The sequence below is a fragment of the Schistocerca cancellata genome, chromosome 7 (assembly GCF_023864275.1).
Source record: "Schistocerca cancellata isolate TAMUIC-IGC-003103 chromosome 7, iqSchCanc2.1, whole genome shotgun sequence".
Classification (NCBI taxonomy): domain Eukaryota; kingdom Metazoa; phylum Arthropoda; class Insecta; order Orthoptera; family Acrididae; genus Schistocerca; species Schistocerca cancellata.
The window spans coordinates 121,614,764-121,636,217 of NC_064632.1; the positions used below are offsets into that span (position 1 = coordinate 121,614,764).

The 21,454-nt window shown below is 41.9% G+C and overlaps 1 non-coding gene across 1 annotated transcript; it reads right to left on the reverse strand.

Annotated features, from left to right (window-relative positions):
- Positions 1–11,128: 11,128 nt before the first annotated feature.
- Positions 11,129–11,246, reverse strand: Trnal-caa (transfer RNA leucine (anticodon CAA)). Its single transcript has 2 exons — positions 11,209–11,246; positions 11,129–11,174 (listed from the first exon to the last, which is right to left on the reverse strand). It is a non-coding gene; the product is annotated as a tRNA-Leu (tRNA).
- Positions 11,247–21,454: the final 10,208 nt, after the last annotated feature.

Genomic DNA, 21,454 nt, shown 5'->3' on the forward strand with positions numbered 1-21,454 from the left:
CTTTTTGTAAATTTTATTCGACTTTTCAATCACTGAGATACCATCTCAAGTTTGTTTTCTTTTCCTCCGCCCCTTCTGGGTGTTCTCTCTCTCTCTCTCTCTCTTTTTTTTTTTTTTTTTTTTTTTGCCAAGCAATGTGTATCAAAATAATCTTTCCATCTAGCTGTACTTTAAAATTTTACTTTATTAAGTATAATCAAGTAGAACTTTGAAATAAATTTGAAACAAAAATAAATAAAAAATGTTGTTAAAATATTTTATTTACTTATTCAGCGTATGGCATTTAAGTACATTTCAGTGTTGGATCACGTTATTCTACATTACATTACATATATTTACAGACAAACATGTTAGTCCTTGTATATATTTAATGGATTTTTGGGATGCCATGAGGAATTCTTCAAAGTCCCCACTGAATGCTGTGGCACTCCATTCATCTCTGATGTGTTGAATGGTCTGCTTAGGCGCGCCGCAGTCACGTGCTGGTGAAGACAGCAGTCCCTATTTGAAGAGTGAGTCAGCACATCTTCCATGCCCAGTTCTTAGTCGGTTCAGAGTGGACCAGATCTTGCAGGGCTGATCAAACCCAGGAACTCAGTAATACAAGGCATTAGGTGGCAAGTTTTTGGGGCATTTTGGATCCATTCTCTTCTCCAATAGTTGATGTCAGCCCCAGTGAGGCTGTCGAGGAACAAGAGGAGGATGTCTTGAACGAAGCTTCTTGATACTCAGATCAGGTATATCGATGTGTACCGGTAGTTCAGGGTTTGCTTCGATCTTGTTGTATTCCCTGACCATGGTTGCTTCTCGTCGTATTTTTCGGGATGGTATATGACTCATGACATGTAGACCTAACGGTTCATGAAATAATGCGCATGGTGTTGTTAAGTTCGACATCGATTTTGTTCACATGACTGCTGTTTAGCCGTACTGGTGTACAGTACTCCGCCACAGAATATACCAGGCTCAGTGCAGACGTCCTCAGAGTTGTTGCCGTTGATCCCCAGGTGGTTCCACAGAGTTTATGGATGAGGTCGTTTCTTGTTCTCACCATGGCAGCTGCTTTTGTAAGGTGCGATTTAAATGACAAGGTTCTGTCTAACGTGACGCCCAGGTACCTTGGCTCCTTGTTGTGGTTGAGGCGTGTGTCGTCAAGGTATACTTCCTGAGCTCTGTCGGCTTCTCTGTTATTGAGATGGAAACAAGTTACTCCTGTCTTCTTGGTGTTAGGCCTAAGCCTCCATTTACGGAAGTTTGCTGCCAGGGCAGACAAGTCGGATGTCAGGGTTTCTTCCATTGTATTAAGATCGGTGTGCCTTGTTGCAATGGCCCAGTCACCATCGTAGCCAAATCTCCTACAAGCTGTTTCTGGCATGTTAGCAATGTATGGGCTGATAAGCAGTGGGGCTAGTACCGAGCCTTGAGGTAAGCCATTTTGAAGGAATTTATGTCCACTGACTTTGTTTTCCATGACGACCTGGGATCCTCTGTTACCAATCGTGTTACCAATAAGGTTTGTCATTTTTGACAGGGAATTATTTTCATCAGTTTACAGTGTAGGCCTTGTCTCCAGACAGTGTCGTAGGTTGCTGATAAGTCAATGAAGGCCACAGATGTTTTTAATTTCTTTTGGAATCCCGCTTCAATATGTGTTGTAAGGGCCAGGACTTGGTCTGCACAGCTTTGGTTCGGACTAAAGCCATCTTCGGTTGGGACAAAAGCCTGCTTGTTCTATTGGTATGGCCGTGAGTATTCTCTGACCGATCCTGTTAAGTAGTCCTCGTTTCAAAAGTTTGTACACCATGCTGAGCAGTGCCATGGTCCAGTAGTTTTGCGGAAGATTTCCCGGTTTACCTATCTTTCAGAGGGCAATTATCTTGGCACGTTTAAGCTCTTGGAGTATGTTTCCTGTTTGCAGTAGTGATGTGAAGAACTTTGATAACCATATTTTCGTATATTTGCCAGACTGAATAAGAAATTCTGCGAGGATATCATCTGAGCTGAGGACTTTACCTGGTTTTGTGTCCTTTATTGCTGCCGAGATCTCTTCGGGGGTGATGTCGCATGAATATTTAGTGTCAACACTGTCTGTTCCTTTTAGCTTTCTAAGTTCACGTTTAATGCATATTGTTGTCTCTCGGTTGTTTACCCCTTTAGATGTTTCAACAATATGCAAAGCAACTTTGTCAGGTGTTGTGGGGTTTTCTTCTCTAGTAATATGGCTGGCTCCTCCTAGTTTTAGAAGCAGGAATCATGCTTTTCTGCTGGATACTTTAAAGTCTATAGCCACAGTAGTTTCCACCCACTTCTGTCGTCGTGCAGTATCAAGGCTGTGTACGAGTTCATCTGCTATTTCTCTTTCACGCCGGCCGCTGGTGGCCGAGCGGTTCTAGGCGCTTCAGTCTGGAACCGCGCGACCGCTACGGTCGCAGGTTCGAATCCTGCCTCGGGGCATGGATGTGTGTGATGTCCTTAGGTTACTTAGGTTTAAGTAGTTGTGAGTTCTAGGGGACTGATGAACTGAGATGTTAAGTTCCATAGTGCTCAGAGCCATTTTAATCCTTTTCTCTGTCACCGCTGCTTTTGTAGACATTATACAGTTCCTCACATTTCTCGTCCCAGTCTGGAACGTATTCTTTGCGGTATCCGCTAGGTATGTGCTTTTTTGTTGTACTGATGACTGCTCCCACAAATATTTTATAGAAATCAGCAGATGGACGGATCCGTCCCAGGCATTTATCGAGGTCTTCAGAGTAAGCTTTCCAATCGTCTTTTTGTAGGTTCCATCTGGGTCGAGGAGTTGAGGTTAACAACGGAATATTTGTGCCGATGTTGTTAAAATAAAAATAAATTTAAAGTAAAATTTAATTTAAAGTAACAAAATAGTTTTAAATGTAACGTTGTCTTTATTCAGGTGTATCAAGGCTGTGATGCCCACAATGGAACAGACATACATTTTGCGTGTGTATGTCTTCAGTCTTCTGAATGGTTTCATTTGGCCCAAAACGCATTTCGCTTCTGTGCCAACCTCTTCATCTCACAGTAGCACTTGCCACCTAATTCCTCAATTATTTGCCGGACCTGTTCCACTCTCTGTTTTCCTGTGCAGTTTTTACCCTCTACCACTCCCTCTAGTACCATGGAAGTTATTCCGTAGTGTTTTAATACATGTCGTACCATCGAGTGTCCCTTCTTGCTGTTAGTGTTTCCCATATATTCGTTTCCTCGCCAGTTCTCCGAACAACCTATTCATTCCTTACCTTATCAGTCCACCTAATTTTCAACATTCTTCTGTAGCACCACATATCAAATGCCTCGATTGTCTTCTTTCAAGCTATCCGACAGTCATGTCTCACTACCATACAATGCTGTTTTACAAACACACATTCTCAGAAATTTTTCCTCAAATTAAGGTCTGTATTTGATTATAGTAGACTCTTCTTGGCCAGGAATGCCGTTTTTGCCAGTGCTAGTCTGCTTTTTATTTCCTCCTTGCTCCGTCCGCCATAGTTTATTTTGCTGCCTAGATAGCAGAATTCCTTAACTTCATCTACTCAAATAAAGTCTCTCGCTTTTCTTATTTTTGCTACTTCTAACTACTTTAGTATTTCTTCCATTTGCTTTCAGTCCATATTCCGTACTCCTTAGACTGTTCATTCCATTCAGCATATAATACACTCCTGGAAATGGAAAAAAGAACACATTGACACCGATGTGTCAGACCCAATATACTTGCTCCGGACACTGCGAGAGGGCTGTACAAGCAATGATCACATGCACGGCACAGCGGACACACCAGGAACCGCGGTGTTGGCCGTCGAATGGCGCTAGCTGCGAAGCATTTGTGCACCGCCGCCGTCAGTGTCAGCCAGTTTGCCGTGGCATACGGAGCTCCATCGCAGTCTTTAACACTGGTAGCATGCCGCGACAGCGTGGACGTGAACCGTATGTGCAGTTGACGGACTTTGAGCGAGGGCGTGTAGTGGGCATGCGGGAGGCCGGGTGGACGTACCGCCGAATTGCTCAACACGTGGGGCGTGAGGTCTCCACAGTACATCGATGTTGTCGCCAGTGGTCGGCGGAAGGTGCACGTGCCCGTCGACCTGGGACCGGACCGCAGCGACGCACGGATGCACGCCAAGACCGTAGGATCCTACGCAGTGCCGTAGGGGACCGCACCGCCACTTCCCAGCAAATTAGGGACACTGTTGCTCCTGGGGTATCGGCGAGGACCATTCGCAACCGTCTCCATGAAGCTGGGCTACGGTCCCGCACACCGTTAGGCCGTCTTCCGCTCACGCCCCAACATCGTGCAGCCCGCCTCCAGTGGTGTCGCGACAGGCGTGAATGGAGGGACGAATGGAGACGTGTCGTCTTCAGCGATGAGAGTCGCTTCTGCCTTGGTGCCAATGATGGTCGTATGCGTGTTTGGCGCCGTGCAGGTGAGCGCCACAATCAGGACTGCATACGACCGAGGCACACAGGGCCAACACCCGGCATCATGGTGTGGGGAGCGATCTCCTACACTGGCCGTACACCACTGGTGATCGTCGAGGGGACACTGAATAGTGCACGGTACATCCAAACCGTCATCGAACCCATCGTTCTACCATTCCTAGACCGGCAAGGGAACTTGCTGTTCCAACAGGACAATGCACGTCCGCATGTATCCCGTGCCACCCAACGTGCTCTAGAAGGTGTAAGTCAACTACCCTGGCCAGCAAGATCTCCGGATCTGTCCCCCATTGAGCATGTTTGGGACTGGATGAAGCGTCGTCTCACGCGGTCTGCACGTCCAGCACGAACGCTGGTCCAACTGAGGCGCCAGGTGGAAATGGCATGGCAAGCCGTTCCACAGGACTACATCCAGCATCTCTACGATCGTCTCCATGGGAGAATAGCAGCCTGCATTGCAGCGAAAGGTGGATATACACTGTACTAGTGCCGACATTGTGCATGCTCTGTTGCCTGTGTCTACGTGCCTGTGGTTCTGTCAGTGTGATCATGTGATGTATCTGACCCCAGGAATGTGTCAATAAAGTTTCCCCTTCCTGGGACAATGAATTCACGGTGTTCTTATTTCAATTTCCAGGAGTGTATAATTCTGCTTCACTTTCACTGAGGATGCCAGTTATAGCGAATCTTATACGGAGTTGGTTAGGGCAGTAGTTAGCACACTGGGTTCGGATTCGGGAGGACGATGGTTCATCCCGCGTCCTGCCATCCTGATTTAGATTTTCCATGATTTCCCTAAATCAGTTAGGGCAAAAGCTGGAGTGGTGTCTTCTCCATCGTTGCCTATTCCGAGCTTGTGCTCCATCTCTAATGACCTCCTATCAACATGATGATAAACACTACTCCATTCCCTCCTTCTCCTTCAGGGAATCTTATCATTGATATCCTTTCACCTTGAATTTTAATTCCACTCTTGAACCTTTCTATTATTTCCAACATTGTTTCTTCGATCTTATTTCCAACATTGTTTCTTCGATGTATAGATTGAACAGGAGGAGACTACATCCCTGCCTTACAGCCTTCTTAATCCGAACACTTCGTTCTTGGTCTTCCATTCGTTTAATTTCATCTTGACTCTTGTACATGTATATTAACCGTCTTTCGCTATAGCTTACACTTATTTTTCTCAGAATTTCACATGTCTTACAACATTTGACATCATCGAACGCTTTTTTCGGGTCGACAGATTCTATGAACATGTCTTGATTTTTTTTTTTTCAGTCTTGCTTCCATTATCAACTGCAAAATCAGAACTGCCCCTCTGGCGCCTTTAGCTATCCTAGCGACAAACTGACCGTCATCTAACAGATCCTCAGTTTTCTTTTCTATTTTTCTGCATGTTATTCTTGTCAGCAACTTGGATGCATGAGCTTTTAACTTGCCTGGCAATAGCTCTCGCACTTCTCGGCTCTTGCAATATTCTGAATTGTGTGGAGCAGTCATTGTCAAACTTAATTGCTCAAGAGCCAGTACTGACAGTGTGGTGCGATACCCTGGGCTGCATAGATACGATCTTATTTTATCAGTTGGTAATCTACATACCTTAATATATTGTAAACCTCCCCCCATATAGACAAGCTATAATAAGGGCGCGATAAGTTGGCCACCAGACCCCAAATACTTGTCGTTAAAAGTCGGCGATATTCGGAAGACTCTGAGTCAATTGTTCTCTGATTCATGTTCTTGCCTCCCTAAGCGATGCATTGTAATTGATAGACGAAGTGGTGCTGCATTGTCTGTGTGAAGTATGATTAATTGATTAATGTCAATAACTGTACTTATATTTAAATGCATTACGCCATATGAGACGCGATCACAAATGTTTACTGAATGTTTTTGTGGTATCGCCCACAGATGCCGGTGCCACACTACAGCCAGCGACACGAATCGACACTCAGATGTTAGCAAGGGCTCTTTAACCGAAGGTTGTTTTGACTTTTCTTTATGATGAGTCAGTCCTTCCGACAATAGCTCACAATGTCTTCACATTTTCCATACAGCCATTTCGTCATAGCTCCCCAGCACATCCTATTTATCTCATTCCTAAGTGACTTGTATTGCTGTGTTCCTGAATTTTCCGGAACAATGGTGTACTGCCTTATTTCCTCGATCAGTTGAAGTATTTCTTCTGTTACCCATGGTTTCTTCGCTGTTACCTTCTTTCTGCCTACGTTTTTCTTTCCGACTTTTAGTGATGTCCATTCCTGTTCAAGTGAACTACCTTCTGAGCTATTCCTTACCGCAGTATCTATAGATTCAGAGAACTTCAAGTGTAGGCCTATCTCTTCATTCCTTAGCAGTTCCGTATCCCATTGATTATTCTTGACTAGTCACTTATACTTCAGCCTAGTCTTCATCACTACTAAATTGCGATCTGAGTCTGTTGAAATGGTTCAAATGGCTCTGAGCACTATGGGACTCAACTGCTGTGGTCGTAAGTCCCCTAGAACTTAGAACTACTGAAACCTAACTAACCTAAGGACATCACACACATCCATGCCCGAGGCAGGATTCGAACCTGCGACCGTAGCGGTCGTGCGGTTCCAGACTGTAGCGCCTTTAACCGCTCGGCCACTCCGGCCGGCTCTGAGTCTGTATCTGCTCCTGGGTGCACCCTACAATCCTGACCATGATGTAATCTATCTGAAATCTTCCCGTATCACACGGAGTTTTCCAAGTATACCTCTTCCTCTTGTGATGGTTGAACAGAGTATTCGCTATTACTAGCTGAAATTTATTGCTGAACTCAATTAATCTTTCTCCCTCATTCCTTACACCAATCTCATATTCTCCCGTGACCCTTTCTACTCCTTCTCCTATAACCGCATTACAATTCACCATGGCTATCACATTTTCATCTTCTTTTACGTACTGAATTACACGTTCAATATCCTCATATACTTTCTCTAACTTTTCATCCTCAGCTTGCGATATCGGTATGTGTACTTGAATTATCGTTGCAAAGTTGGTTTGCTGCCGATTCTGATGAGAACAACCCTTTCACTGAACTGTTCACAGTAACTCACTCTATGTTCTGGCTTCCTATTCATACAGAATCTTACTTGCGCTGTACCATTTTCTGTAGCTGTTGATGTACTACACTTATCTGACCAGAAATCCTTGTCTTCTTTCCATTTCACTTCACTGACCCCCCCCCCCCCCCCACACACACACTATATCTAGATTGAGCCTTTGCGTTTCCCTTTCAGGTTTTCCAGCTTCCCTACCACGTTCAAACTTCTAACATTACACGGCGCGACTCGTAGACCATTCTCCTTTCGTTGGCTATTCAGTCTTTTTCTGATGGTCACTTCCGCCTTGGCAGTCTTCTGCCTGAAATACGAATGGGAGATTAGTCCGGAATCTTTTGCCAGTGGAGAGGTCATCATTACACTTTTTCAATTCCAGGCCACATGTTCTATGGATACACTTTAGGTGTCTGTAATGTACTGATGCCTTCTGCATCTTCATGCCGTTGATCATTGCTGACTCTCCCGCCTTTAGGGACAGTTTCCCACCTCAAGGGGCCGGCCGAAGTGGCCGTGCGGTTCTAGGCGCTGCAGTCTGGAACCGCGAGACCGCTACGGTCGCAGGTTCGAATCCTGCCTCAGGCATGGATGTGTGTGATGTCCTTAGGTTAGTTAGGTTTAACTAGTTCTAAGTTCTAGGGGACTAATGACCACAGAAGTTGAGTCCCATAGTGCTCAGAGCCATTTGAACCATTGAACCACCTCAAGGGCAAGAGAGTGCTCTGAACCTCTGGCTGCTCCTCCCCCCCTCTTTGACAAGGCCTTTTTACTGAATGAGCGTAACTTCTTGTGCCGGAAGTCATGGTTTGCTATTGATGATGATTTTTATTCAAAATTTAAGCGGGAACCCAGGACCGGGGACGGTTTTATTACTAATCAAAGACGCCACCCGTAGACCATGGGTTCTATATACACAGAAGGAGTTACACGTAGGTGCATTACACCAATGTTAATGCAAATGTGTGTTCTTATGTCACAATGCACTTAACATGCTGTTGTATATGCAATGCAACATATAGATTTTCATAGGTGATCGTCACAAATGTTGATGTACCATGTAATTATAGTTTATGTAGAGTTGAATTTGTATGTATAGTACAGTATTAAATGAAATTTTTTGGTCATGCAAAAAGAATCATGTTTATCAGTACACCTCTGTAAAGTTAAGTATAATTCAGGGCGCACTCGTACTTGTCAAGTCCCAAGTATAATAATAGCTTGTGTTTCGCCAATATTAAAAAGGAAGTCTTTCGTATTTCTTTAAAATTACAGTAGATTATAAATACTGTGTCTGTAGAACAAAATGTACAGGTTGTTTCAGACAGACCAAAACGGATATGTATAAAGCAGTACTTCTTTGGTCTTCTTATGTATTTTTCGGACGGCTTTACTTGGCCGCGTCGCCAGGGGACATTCGGTCTAGATCAGTGGCCATAAGGTTAAATTACCTAATTATGATTGTTTGGTCGAAACTGACAGCGAATGAAGGTTTATTTCGTCAGCAGCTCCCGTTGGCTGTTATATAATACTTTCTTCAAATGTTTGCGAGTCGTAGAGCTCTACCCGCGCAAAATGTACTGACTGTCAGTGTCTTTTAGACTGGAAAACCGTCATTTTATGTGTGAAGTTTTCTCTAGATTCATGAAGCTTAGTTTCATATTGCAGTCTTGTATCAGACTAATTACGCCGAACAACAATTCGTATGTGGCTCTTTTAAGTGTATTTCCCCTTCATAAATTCCCACTGTCTCACGACGACATGACTATAAGCCCGAGCTGTCATAAGACATATGCGAAACCAATCGTTGCTATATCTGACAATACTTAGCTATCCCCACGAAACGAGTTACCAATAGTAAATGATTAACAATAAGAAGCAAAAGTCGACGGAGATGGTAATTATGTTGATACTTTCAATTGGAACAACATTTTAGAATAGATGGCAACGCACTTTTTTTTCAAGAAGACCAGGCCTTATCTTTTTGACCAAGCACATTAACTTCACGAGTTCCGCTAGTAAGGTTTTGAAAATCCAAATACGATCATTCTGATCATCACCATTCAACGAAATTTAATTGAACGCTAGCACTATGATGGACTTGAAAGACGCGCATTCCCAACTACCTGGCGTGGCAAAGTACAAAACATTGTCACAGATGATTGAATTTATTTTGTATCTATCTAGAAAAGTGATGTGAAATAGGAGGATGTCTTTTAAAAAGCTTTAATTCTGCTTTTAAAAACGTCGGAGTTGGGGGACAAAGATTTTTTTATTTTTTATACTTATGTTTCTTAATCTGCGTGTGTTTCCGTGTGTCAGAGCGTAATGTCTGATCGGAGAGTGAGAGGAATGGGGCCTTACCTGTTCCTTAAAATGCTCGAGGTTTTTCAAATCTATTTATTGATTAAAGGTTTATCGATCAGATTTTTACTTGTCCCTTATTGCCATCATTTTGTGGATGATTTCGCTTCCAACTTCGCTTCACTGTTTTCCTGTGACCTCAATTCATGTACCACTTTCTTCATTTTCTGACACTGTTTTAATTCATCAGCTCTTCTTTCAAATCTTCCACTGTCTTTTCTGGCAGAATAAAGTTAAAAAGTACTTGCTTTATTGCATCAGCCTGTCCGAAGCCAGCCAGCTCTTTATCTTTTGTTCATCTGATTGCGTTCTACTGAATGAGGTCAACAAGAAAGCTTTTTTCATGTCAACGGCTCAAACTGTTCTAAATTTATCTACGAGCAGTGTATGAAGTATAACAGTCACAAACTACGTGCACGAAAGCTGTTAACTATGTTTTTTGTAGCAATATACAGTATTTCAGTTTGATGTCACGCAAGTGGTATCGTTAACTATTTTGACTTGTTACCGAACCATCGTCGGATGACTTTCATCAATATGAGTTTCAGTTTCAAGCAACTTATACAGGTTACACGTACTGCCTGAGGAACAGTGTGTGTAATACACAGAGATGGCATATGGGTGAAGAGACCAACCAAAAAATTATATGAATACCCAGACAGACTCATAGACCTGATCAGAAAACTCCGATTAACATTCTACAGACATATGTATAGAACAAACAACAATAGACTCCAAAGCATTTTTAATGCAGTAAACAGTTCAATAAAAAATACCAATTGGTTTCAAGAAAAAGAAGAAGACCTAAGACAAGCAGGGATCAGTATTGAAATTATAAATCAAGCAGACAAATTCGGAAACAAAATTATGAACACGAAATTTTAAGTAAAAGAGAGGAAGAAAATAAGCAAAACATGGACAAAGGAAACGGGAACACTGCTAAAGAATGAAGAGTTTTTGGGAAGAGAAAACGAAGAAGGAAACAAAAAAAAAATGAATAATCATGTAACATACAAGTTAACCGCTATCCTAGAGGAAGAAATGTATAATAATATAAACACATACTAATTTAAAACTTTTACAAAACGACCATTGACCTGCCACGCGGCAGTGCATGTTTATTAACTCTTAGTTTACAGTGCTGAACTCGAGTGTTTCGCACTCTGGGTGTTGTGTACGAAATAATGCGAACGTTTCGAGTGAGTCTCATGGAATTAAAATTTTGTCAGAAGTGGGATTCGAACCCACGCCCTCAGACGAGGACCAGAATGCTCAGACCCGCTCTTCGCAGGCAAGGTTATCCCTTGAGTCTGGCGCCTTAGACCGCTCGGCCATCCTGACAACTTGAAGCTCAGTTCTCTACCTACACTTCATGTATTTAACGCAGTTCTGTTGTCACCCTAATCGACATTCATCTCAATAGAGAAATCGTGTTTTGTGCATGAAGTCGATGCATATGCACACTTTTGAAATTGGTGTCGGCATTTTAAATGCGGGAGCGCTGCGTGCTGCGTACATACACAGCTGGCTGAGACTTACGATTAGCGGCAAAGAGCGAAAAGGCCACCAGATTACAACGTAATAAAACCGATATAACTTTCACGAAATAAGATGCGTGTTGCTCAAGGCGATTCTTCCGCCATCAGCCTCAGATGATGTCAGTAGTAGAGCCAAGAAAGAATCAATAGAAATTTCGCTGTAATGTTTCTATGAACTGCTCACGTTATGAGCATTTCAATATTTAAGTTCATAATTGTCTTTTTTACCGTAACATACGTGCTAGGTTTCATGGTGTTTTGAAAACACATTTTTTCTGTCTTTCAAGAAAAATATTCATAGTTGCTTTCATTACGTCCAGCACCGCGTTTAAAAAAAAAATGTTCAACGGAGAGAATATTTGTAACTGAAGTTATTTCTCATTATTTATAAAACGGTCGTGAGTCTCTCATGAGCATTTATTATGTTGTATGTGTCTTATATCAAAAGTACTGTTCCCAGTGATTTCTCCTGAAACTCACTCTTTGCAAATAGCACCGAAAAAAAAATTACATCTTAATTTCAAAGTAAAATAAATTAAATATAATGACAAAATTAGTAATAGAATGTACAGATGAAATCCACATAATAGGTAAGAGCTATGAACGGGACACACTAATAGCAGAAAATACAGTGCAGTATATTTAAGCAAGGAGACCGTATAACCTGTGGACAAAGAAGAACGTCAGTTAATACAACAGACATGGCTAAACTTGACCTGCATCAATTTACTGAAGAAAATGCAAAATCTCTATGATGTCAGGAAGACATCATAAGAAAAATTTGAAAACAAAATCTTGATAAATAACATCTAGAAACAGAGGGAGATTTAAAGAGAAACAATATATGCTGTCCGAAATGGTGTCGACGAAATATGTCAAACCGCCACTGCATGTCAATCATTGCCATCCCTCTTATTTGTCTTCAGTTCTTACTCTAGTATCTGAACAGCACAGCAGAAATATTCCTTTTCGACAAAGGAAGACTCTGTACCAGCACGTACCATTGTTACATTTTCTAACTCATTTTCTGTGAGTTTGACTTTGGAACAATCTTCCCCCAAACACCGGAGAAATTAGATTCTTTCCAAACGTTAAAAGATAGCTAATGGTCCACCTAGAAGGTGGACAGCCATCTCATTTTCTGTGCAGCTCATTCTGATCAATCCCCTGGCACCCACAATTTTTACCTGCACCTTGATGGCAGAGTTCTCTATTCATATTCTGTTCTCTCCTTACAGTCACTGTCACTTTCATTTCAATCTTCTCCTCTTTCTTTATCTATTCCGCTTCTAATGATACTAAACATGGCTTCAAAAGTGCTAAACCAATCTATATCATTCTAAATGCCCTTTACTACTACTGCTATTATTATTATTATTATTAGTGTCAGGTATAATAACAATAATAATAATTTCTACTATAATTATTGAGACGGTGTTGGAATATCTTTGGTGTGTGTTGCTCCTGGTCAGCGGTAAGAGAATGCCTTAATGCACTAATCTGGTCCGCCTAAATAAGCAATAAATAATGTCTAAGACCCAGGAAACAAAACTGCCACAGTAGGAGTTAAAGTTTCAAATCCTCACATAGTTTTCTATGACAGTTAATTGCTAAAAACAACCAAAAAAAATCTCGTTTCAGTTGTAGGCAGTAGAATCCATATCAGAACCACCTAGCACAGAAGAATAGCTGAGTAAAAAAACCTCAGAGAAATTCTAGATGTAATACATCTCCAGGTGGGACCATGGCAAGCACATACCAGTTACACAAGAAATCAGGGAATCGCACTAAATTCACCCTCTTGCAAAATTCTATGCACAGCTTCCTCATACGTCGTAGAACCCAAACTCGGCTAATATCAGGGTGAATCCGGAAAGTACAGTCAAGCACCAAATAAATTCTTTAAAAAAAAGGAGAAACAGATTTGTGCAATACATTAAATTGGACTTACGTCACTTGAAATATCGATTTCGAGAAAATATAAGATAACAAGGATCATGAACCGCTCGCTAAAAAACAACTGAAAGTTGTATTAGGCGATCAACAGACAAAATCATAAGTAATCATTTGCGAAGGAAAGGCGTGATAATTTGAAAACAGACACAGACAGCAGTATAGTACAACACCCTTAGTTCTTCAGTTTTGCCTATGAGAAACGAAATACCTTGTATTAACACATCCAGTCACAGGCTATATTGGAATATATACATTTTGCTGATAACATGGTCAGTGCGTACAAATACAACTGGAAATATTGCGAAAACAAGAGGAGAAAAACTGAACTGCTAACATCAAAGACATAAATATTCATGACAGGTATCACAGCAGACTCATATGAACTTAAAACTGACAAATACAAAATATAATATAACTATGAATTTCAAATGTCTTCTAATTTAAGCACTAAAAATTTTAACTAACAGAAATCCATAGTATAGAGGTTTCATGAATCTGACACTTGGTTTGCAATCAATGTTTTCATAACGAAACCTGAAAGTTTTTCACTGCATATTTTTTCGTATTCCAGCGTCTTCATCTAGACATGAAAATATAAAGATCTCTAACGTCCCAAAAGTATTTCAACGCAATTATCTGTTATTTGCATTTCATTAAATTGATAATCCTCCTAGTCTTTTTTAGGATACTCAAGAACCTTACATCACGAATTGCACATGAATTAAAACCGACAAATAATAGGTCTCAGAGGGTCGGTTAGAATTCGTTTCGTCGCGTTGTATGAGACCGCGTAATGTGCTGTAGCTGCACAACTAAAAAACCTTAAATGTTAGCCATAGGTAGGTGGAACAGAGGTCGAGGTTGTAAAAATTAAGAGAGAGCTATAAATGCATTCACAAACAATAAACATAAAAAAACTTCAGGCTACAAAGACGTCTGATGTTTTTGAAATTTGCGTGTTTCTATATCTATATACGAACCGATTTTCAGATTTTAGCCAGTTTGGTATTCTGATTCTTATGATGGTGTGTCTGAAGATGAAAGCTTGCTCTTCCAAACGGTGTAAGTTTTAATGTGACAAGATTTCAATGTACCGGACATTGTGAAAGTGGTTAAGTCAAAATATTTTCTTAATTTGTTAAGCCCCAACACGAACATCAAATAACGAACATAGGTTGAGTAAAAGCTGCAATATAAGACAGTTTTCTTAAATTAACACATTTTAAACTGGCAGTTTTTGGCAACTGAAGTACAGGGTGATCAAAAAGTCAGTATAAATTTGAAAACTTAATAAACCACGTAATAATGTAAATAGAGAGGTAAAAATTTACACACATGCTTGGAATGACATGGGGTTTTATTAGAACCAAAAGAAAAACAAAGTTCACAAAATGTCCGACAGATGGCGCTGGACAGTGAAACCGCTACCGTGACGGGTGAGAGGTACGCCGATATGTTACAGAATCGCATCACCCCCAGCCTGGCTGATAAACACCTGCTGGAACGTACGATGTTTATGCATGATGGCGCTCCACCCCATATTGCTAGACGCGTGAAAGATCTCTTGCGCGCGTCGTTTGGTGATGAAGTCGCAAGTGTATCGTGATCGACCGACATCTCTAGGGATGCTGAAAGACAACATCCGACGCCAATGCCTCACCATAACTCCGGACATGCTTTACAGTGCTGTTCACAACATTATTCCTCGACTGCAGTTATTGTTGGGGAATGACCGTGGACGTATTGAGCATTTCCTGTAAAGAACTTCATCTTTGCTTTGTCTTACTTTGTTATGCTAATTATTGCTATTCTGATCAGATGAAGCGCCATCTGTCGGACATTTTTTGAACTTTTGTATTTTGTTGGTTCTAATAAAACCCCATGTCATTCCAAACATGTGTGTCATTTTGTACCTCTCTATCTACTTTATTCCGTGATTTATTCAGTTTTCAAATTTATACTGATTGTTTGATCACCCGGTACATTTTTATGTCGCTGCTTCTACGTAACCATTGTTAATTCTAACGAACGGTGGCGTTGTTGTTGGCCCTTTTTAAAAAAAAATCACAAATTGGTTTGATGCGACCAGCCACGACTTCCTCTTCTGAGCGAACTCCTTTGTCTCAACGTAGCACTTACATCCAACTTCCTCGATTATTTGAAGGATAGACCTATATTAAAAACACTGTCTTTCCCTGCAGTTTTTACTCTCTATCACGCCCTCTAATGTCATGGAAGCTATTTCCCGATGTCTTAGCACAAGTCCTATAATTCTGGCCCTTCTTCCAGTCAGAGTTTTCTACATTTTACGCCAATTTTGCGGTGAACTTCTGCCTTTCTCGTCAGTTCACTGAATTTAAAAAAAAAAGGATTTTTTGTTGTTCAACACAAAAGCCATAGAATTTACTTCACATACTTGCTCTATACTCGTACTCAAAAAGCTAAATCAGTTCGTAGCTCACGAAAACAGAGAAATAACGAAATTAGTTACCCACAGTCATGTAGCACAAATGCTGATCGATGATTGATTACCAGGTCCCATAAGTGTAATAACTTACAAGGATACACTAATTTTATGAAAATGAGCACCTCATCTGCAAACATAAGCAGAAACAGCATAACACCTGTTCACCAGCTGTCAAACTTTAATACGGAGCTTACTGCAAATCCCAGCTAATAAGGAAAACTCACAGGTTATGATGGGTTGGCACGCGCGCCATATAACAGCGGACAGCAAGTTCACGCACTTCAAATTCAGAGGTAATTATTAAGCTTAACATTGCAAAGTACTGATTTTATAATGTGTACTGAAATTACTTCGCGACTACTGTTGTAAAAGCTGCCGGTAAACTTACAGTAATTAAACAGAGAAAATATTAACTTTATGATAGAATATGTTTCTGAACTGCAAAATAATTGTGTCGATTAATGACAGTGACCGAAATTTATCAGTAGCAATTTGCAATTGACAGCATCACTAAATCATTTTAAAAACCTGTTCTGCTATAATCTGACACTAATGATAAGCATTTTTGAATCTTTACTGCTTGTAGAACTATTCTAACACTCTTGCAACCTCAATGTTAGCTTATTTTAAATTGCGAAATAAAATAATTTAGTGCTAAACTGATATTGGAAATCATTATCTTGAATTGTATGACGAATCAGGTAAGTTTCAGTATCAACTTTGATTAATGACGATAAGGGCGATACAAGACTTTTTTAAATTACAAAATCGACACTGTTCACATATTACTTTTAGCTATTACATCCAGAGTACCTTTTTTATTTTCTAACAGAGAGCAATTAATACACAATTTGCGTGTGCGACAGATTGATTTCAGCAACAGTCTACCACAAAAGCCTCTGCGTTGGATGCGTGTCATTTCGGGGTTGGATCCACGACGACAGTGTCTTGTGATTCAGGCACACGCTGATCTTGATTTTGAAGGTGATGACTCCGTGTCCTTTATCTGTTCGTTCCAGGCGCTGTTCGTTTGTGCTCTTGATTTTTATCATCGAAACTTTAATGCTGTAGGCTTCCTGTTTCGAGACAAACTCAGCATGAACATGTGCCACATATAACTAAGTTTACTGCACCAGTTACGTTTCTTTCCTGCGTAGTAGGCCGTGTTTCAGGAATGCCTTCCATTTTAGAGTGCAAGTATTTGCATCACTGTTGTATGTGAGGATTGAGTGTGTGGTGTTCAGCTTCTCTCGCACTGTAGTCGTCTTTGATTGGTTTCATTCAACTCAGAAAATATAAATCTTTGAGTTTTTTGTTAGATGTCTGTGTTGGAAAATTGTTTTTCTTCTTTATCTACATACAGGTATTTTGCACCATTCATTGCACAGATGAAATGCTGTGTTCCTCTCTCTCTCTCTCTCTCTCTCTCTCTCTCTCTCTCTCTCTCCCTCCCCCCTTCCTGTGTCTCTCTCTCTCTCTCTCTCTCTCTCTCTCTCTCTCTGACACACACACACACACACACACACACACACACACAAACAAAATCCATGCCGCGTACTGTTTGTTCACATAAAATCAAAACTTGGAACTAAAATATTACGACAGTACTGCTTCCCTTACAGTCTGGATACAGTCAGAAATGTCCATTTTAGTGAGTTACAATATTTGAGGAGCGCCGGAACAAAAACCGATAAATCTGCATTTGCTGTTGATACAGAAAGTAACAAATAGTGATCTCTAAATGGCTCCACAAGCTATAAAAAGAAGAAATACACCATAAAACACTTGATGTCGCGTTGTGCTGAAAATTATTTGGTGGCAGCGTGTATTACTACTCCCGTATCTCCTCCCTATATCTCCTCCCTACAGCTCAAACGCGAATACAGCAAAAGTGGATGTATCAGGTTTTGTTCCGGCGCTCCTCATTTATGTCAAAGTGTCACTTATAATTTCTACAAGAATCAGTAACAGCAGTATGTTCGACAGAGGTAATTATGGAATATAACTGCACATAGATTTTCCTATTTCGTAACAGTCACGTTTCCGCATTTGTCTATTCAGTTGCGTAACAAATTCATAGTTCATTCAATTATTCACCCTCCTCGAGCTGCTCATGTTAATGCCACTCACACACCATCTATACGACGGCTGACAGTCGTACCCGTAATATCTTCTTTGTCCAGTCAGACTGACGTCTCAGTTCACAGTTTATTTACCGTTAATGACTGCCGTCGTAGGGTCTGTATCAATCCAACTGGCAAGTAAATCTTAGCAATGTCGTTACACACGAAAAATAACGAGCAGGCGCGCGATCTCGGGACAAACCCGCGCCCCACTGTCAACCATAGATAATTCTACTGACTCTCATAACAGAGATTGCCTTACTCCTGCATTGCAGCTTTATGTTCTAATAGATACCTTGAGATTATAAAATGAAATAAAAGAAACAAAAAGAAAGGAAGAAAATACGGTATTACAGTGCCCATGTCAAGAAGAAAGATGCACTGTTCCTTCTTGCTTTCTTAACACAGGCACTGCAATATCGTATTTGTCCGCCAATGTCATTAATTGTTTCCGTTATCCGATTTTGATTCCGCAAATCCTCATTTAACTTTTAGATTTCATGGTCAACCTTTTGACGTATTTCTAAATTACAGACTTCTTCTTTTCCCCATCCTTTACTTGCTACATCCCTTAGTTTTAGCTTCAAGATTTGTATACTTTCGTTCCAAAGCTTCGAATTTACCGTTAATCTGAGCTACTGCTACCTCGCCATGTTCTAATCCTTTATCTACACTCCTGGAAATGGAAAAAAGAACACATTGACACCGGTGTGTCAGACCCACCATACTTGCTCCGGACACTGCGAGAGGGCTGTACAAGCAATGATCACACGCACGGCACAGCGGACACACCAGGAACCGCGGTGTTGGCCGTCGAATGGCGCTAGCTGCGCAGCATTTGTGCACCGCCGCCGTCAGTATCAGCCAGTTTGCCGTGGCATACGGAGCTCCATCGCAGTCTTTAACACTGGTAGCATGCCGCGACAGCGTGGACGTGAACCGTATGTGCAGTTGACGGACTTTGAGCGAGGGCGTATAGTGGGCATGCGGGAGGCCGGGTGGACGTACCGCCGAATTGCTCAACACGTGGGGCGTGAGGTCTCCACAGTACATCGATGTTGTCGCCAGTGGTCGGCGGAAGGTGCACGTGCCCGTCGACCTGGGACCGGACCGCAGCGACGCACGGATGCACGCCAAGACCGTAGGATCCTACGCAGTGCCGTAGGGGACCGCACCGCCACTTCCCAGCAAATTAGGGACACTGTTGCTCCTGGGGTATAGACGAGGACCATTCGCAACCGTCTCCATGAAGCTGGGCTACGGTCCCGCATACCGTTAGGCCGTCTTCCGCTCACGCCCCAACATCGTGCAGCCCGCCTCCAGTGGTGTCGCGACAGGCGTGAATGGAGGGACGAATGGAGACGTGTCGTCTTCAGCGATGAGAGTCGCTTCTGCCTTGGTGCCAATGATGGTCGTATGCGTGTTTGGCGCCGTGCAGGTGAGCGCCACAATCAGGACTGCATACGACCGAGGCACACAGGGCCAACACCCGGCATCATGGTGTGGGGAGCGATCTCCTACACTGGCCGTACACCACTGGTGATCGTCGAGGGGACACTGAATAGTGCGCGGTACATCCAAACCGTCATCGAACCCATCGTTCTACCATTCCTAGACCGGCAAGGGAACTTGCTGTTCCAACAGGACAATGCACGTCCGCATGTATCCCGTGCCACCCAACGAGCTCTAGAAGGTGTAAGTCAACTACCCTGGCCAGCAAGATCTCCGGATCTGTCCCCCATTGAGCATGTTTGGGACTGGATGAAGCGTCGTCTCACGCGGTCTGCACGTCCAGCACGAACGCTGGTCCAAGTGAGGCGCCAGGTGGAAATGGCATGGCAAGCCGTTCCACAGGACTACATCCAGCATCTCTACGATCGTCTCCATGGGAGAATAGCAGCCTGCATTGCTGCGAAAGGTGGATATACACCGTACTAGTGCCGACATTGTGCATGCTCTGTTGCCTGTGTCTACGTGCCTGTGGTTCTGTCAGTGTGATCATGTGATGTATCTGACCCCAGGAATGTGTCAATAAAGTTTCCCCTTCCTGGGACAATGAATTCACGGTGTTCTTATTTCAATTTCCAGGAGTGTATTTCCTCTATTTTATTGTGCCCAGAATCTATTTTCTCTTGTGGTTGTTTTAATTCCTCCTGTGCGTTACTTAATTCTTTCTCTATTTTATTTTGTGTTTACTTTGATTCCTGTTCTGGTTCTTGCAAAATTAATTTGAGTATGGACCTCGGACCCTGACCATCATCCTGAGTTGGTAAAGTGTGAACTGATGCTGTACGACTTGCTTTCTTTACCTCATACATGTTATTCATACTAATGTTCCAAAAAAAATGGCTCTAAGAACTATGGGACTTAACACCTAAGCTCATCAGTCCCCTAGACTTAGAACTACGTAAACCTAAAGCCTGTATTACACGATGCGCCTGAACCGTACATCTATGCACCAGCGCCCCTAACGTGCATACCTGTAACTACACACTGGTTCACTTCCGACCTATTACACCATCGACGCGGGATATACCTAGTGCACATGCGGAGCAGCAGACGATAAGCGCGAAAAGAAAATAGAACTGTCTAATATCTTGTAAAGTCGTCCTTCCTATTGCGCGCAACTCAAAGGCGACTGTATGATATACTGGAGCGTCATACGTTCAAAAATTGTTCAAATGGCTCTGAGCACTATGGGACTCAACTTCTGAGGTCATTAGTCCCCTAGAACTTAGAACTAGTTAAACCTAACTAACCTAAGGACATCACAAACATCCATGCCCGAGGCAGGATTCGAACCTGCGACCGTAGCGGTCTTGCGGTTCCAGACTGCAGCGCCTTTAACCGCACGGCCACTTCGGCCGGCTCATACGTTCAAATTATTTCCATGAGCTCAAGATTCCTATCTAATAAGAAAATTGTTTTTTACCATTATTTATTAAGTTCTTGTTTTTCTCTTTTGTAGGTTAGTACTGTTCTGAATTAGACTCAACAGTTTTATATTACAACACGTAGTAGTAAGAATATTGCATGAAGCAGGTAACTTTACTGCTTACAGAAGCCCTTTTAATAATATTTGAATCCTTACACCCACTCTCCAACACATTCACTCCTCTATGTTTTCTGTTGCCGATAATAAAAAAACTAGTTTCACTTGCAATATAATCCACAGTCGCAACGTAAGACAGAAATATAGTTTTCGTGTAGTCCTTAAACACCTTGTCATAGTCATACAAAATGCGTCTTATTCCAGTTGCAAAGATCACTGATAAAATACCGGTCAACGTCCTGTTAATAACAGTACATTTTCTGGCGAATGGGGAACCTTTTAAGAGCCTAGCTTTTAGACACAGAATAGCACAGAATTTGTTGTGGATGTATGCACTGCAATTTTCAGCACTTGAAACGACCAATACTTGAAGGTGTACTTGCGTTATTTTTCCAAGTTTTGAATATACGATA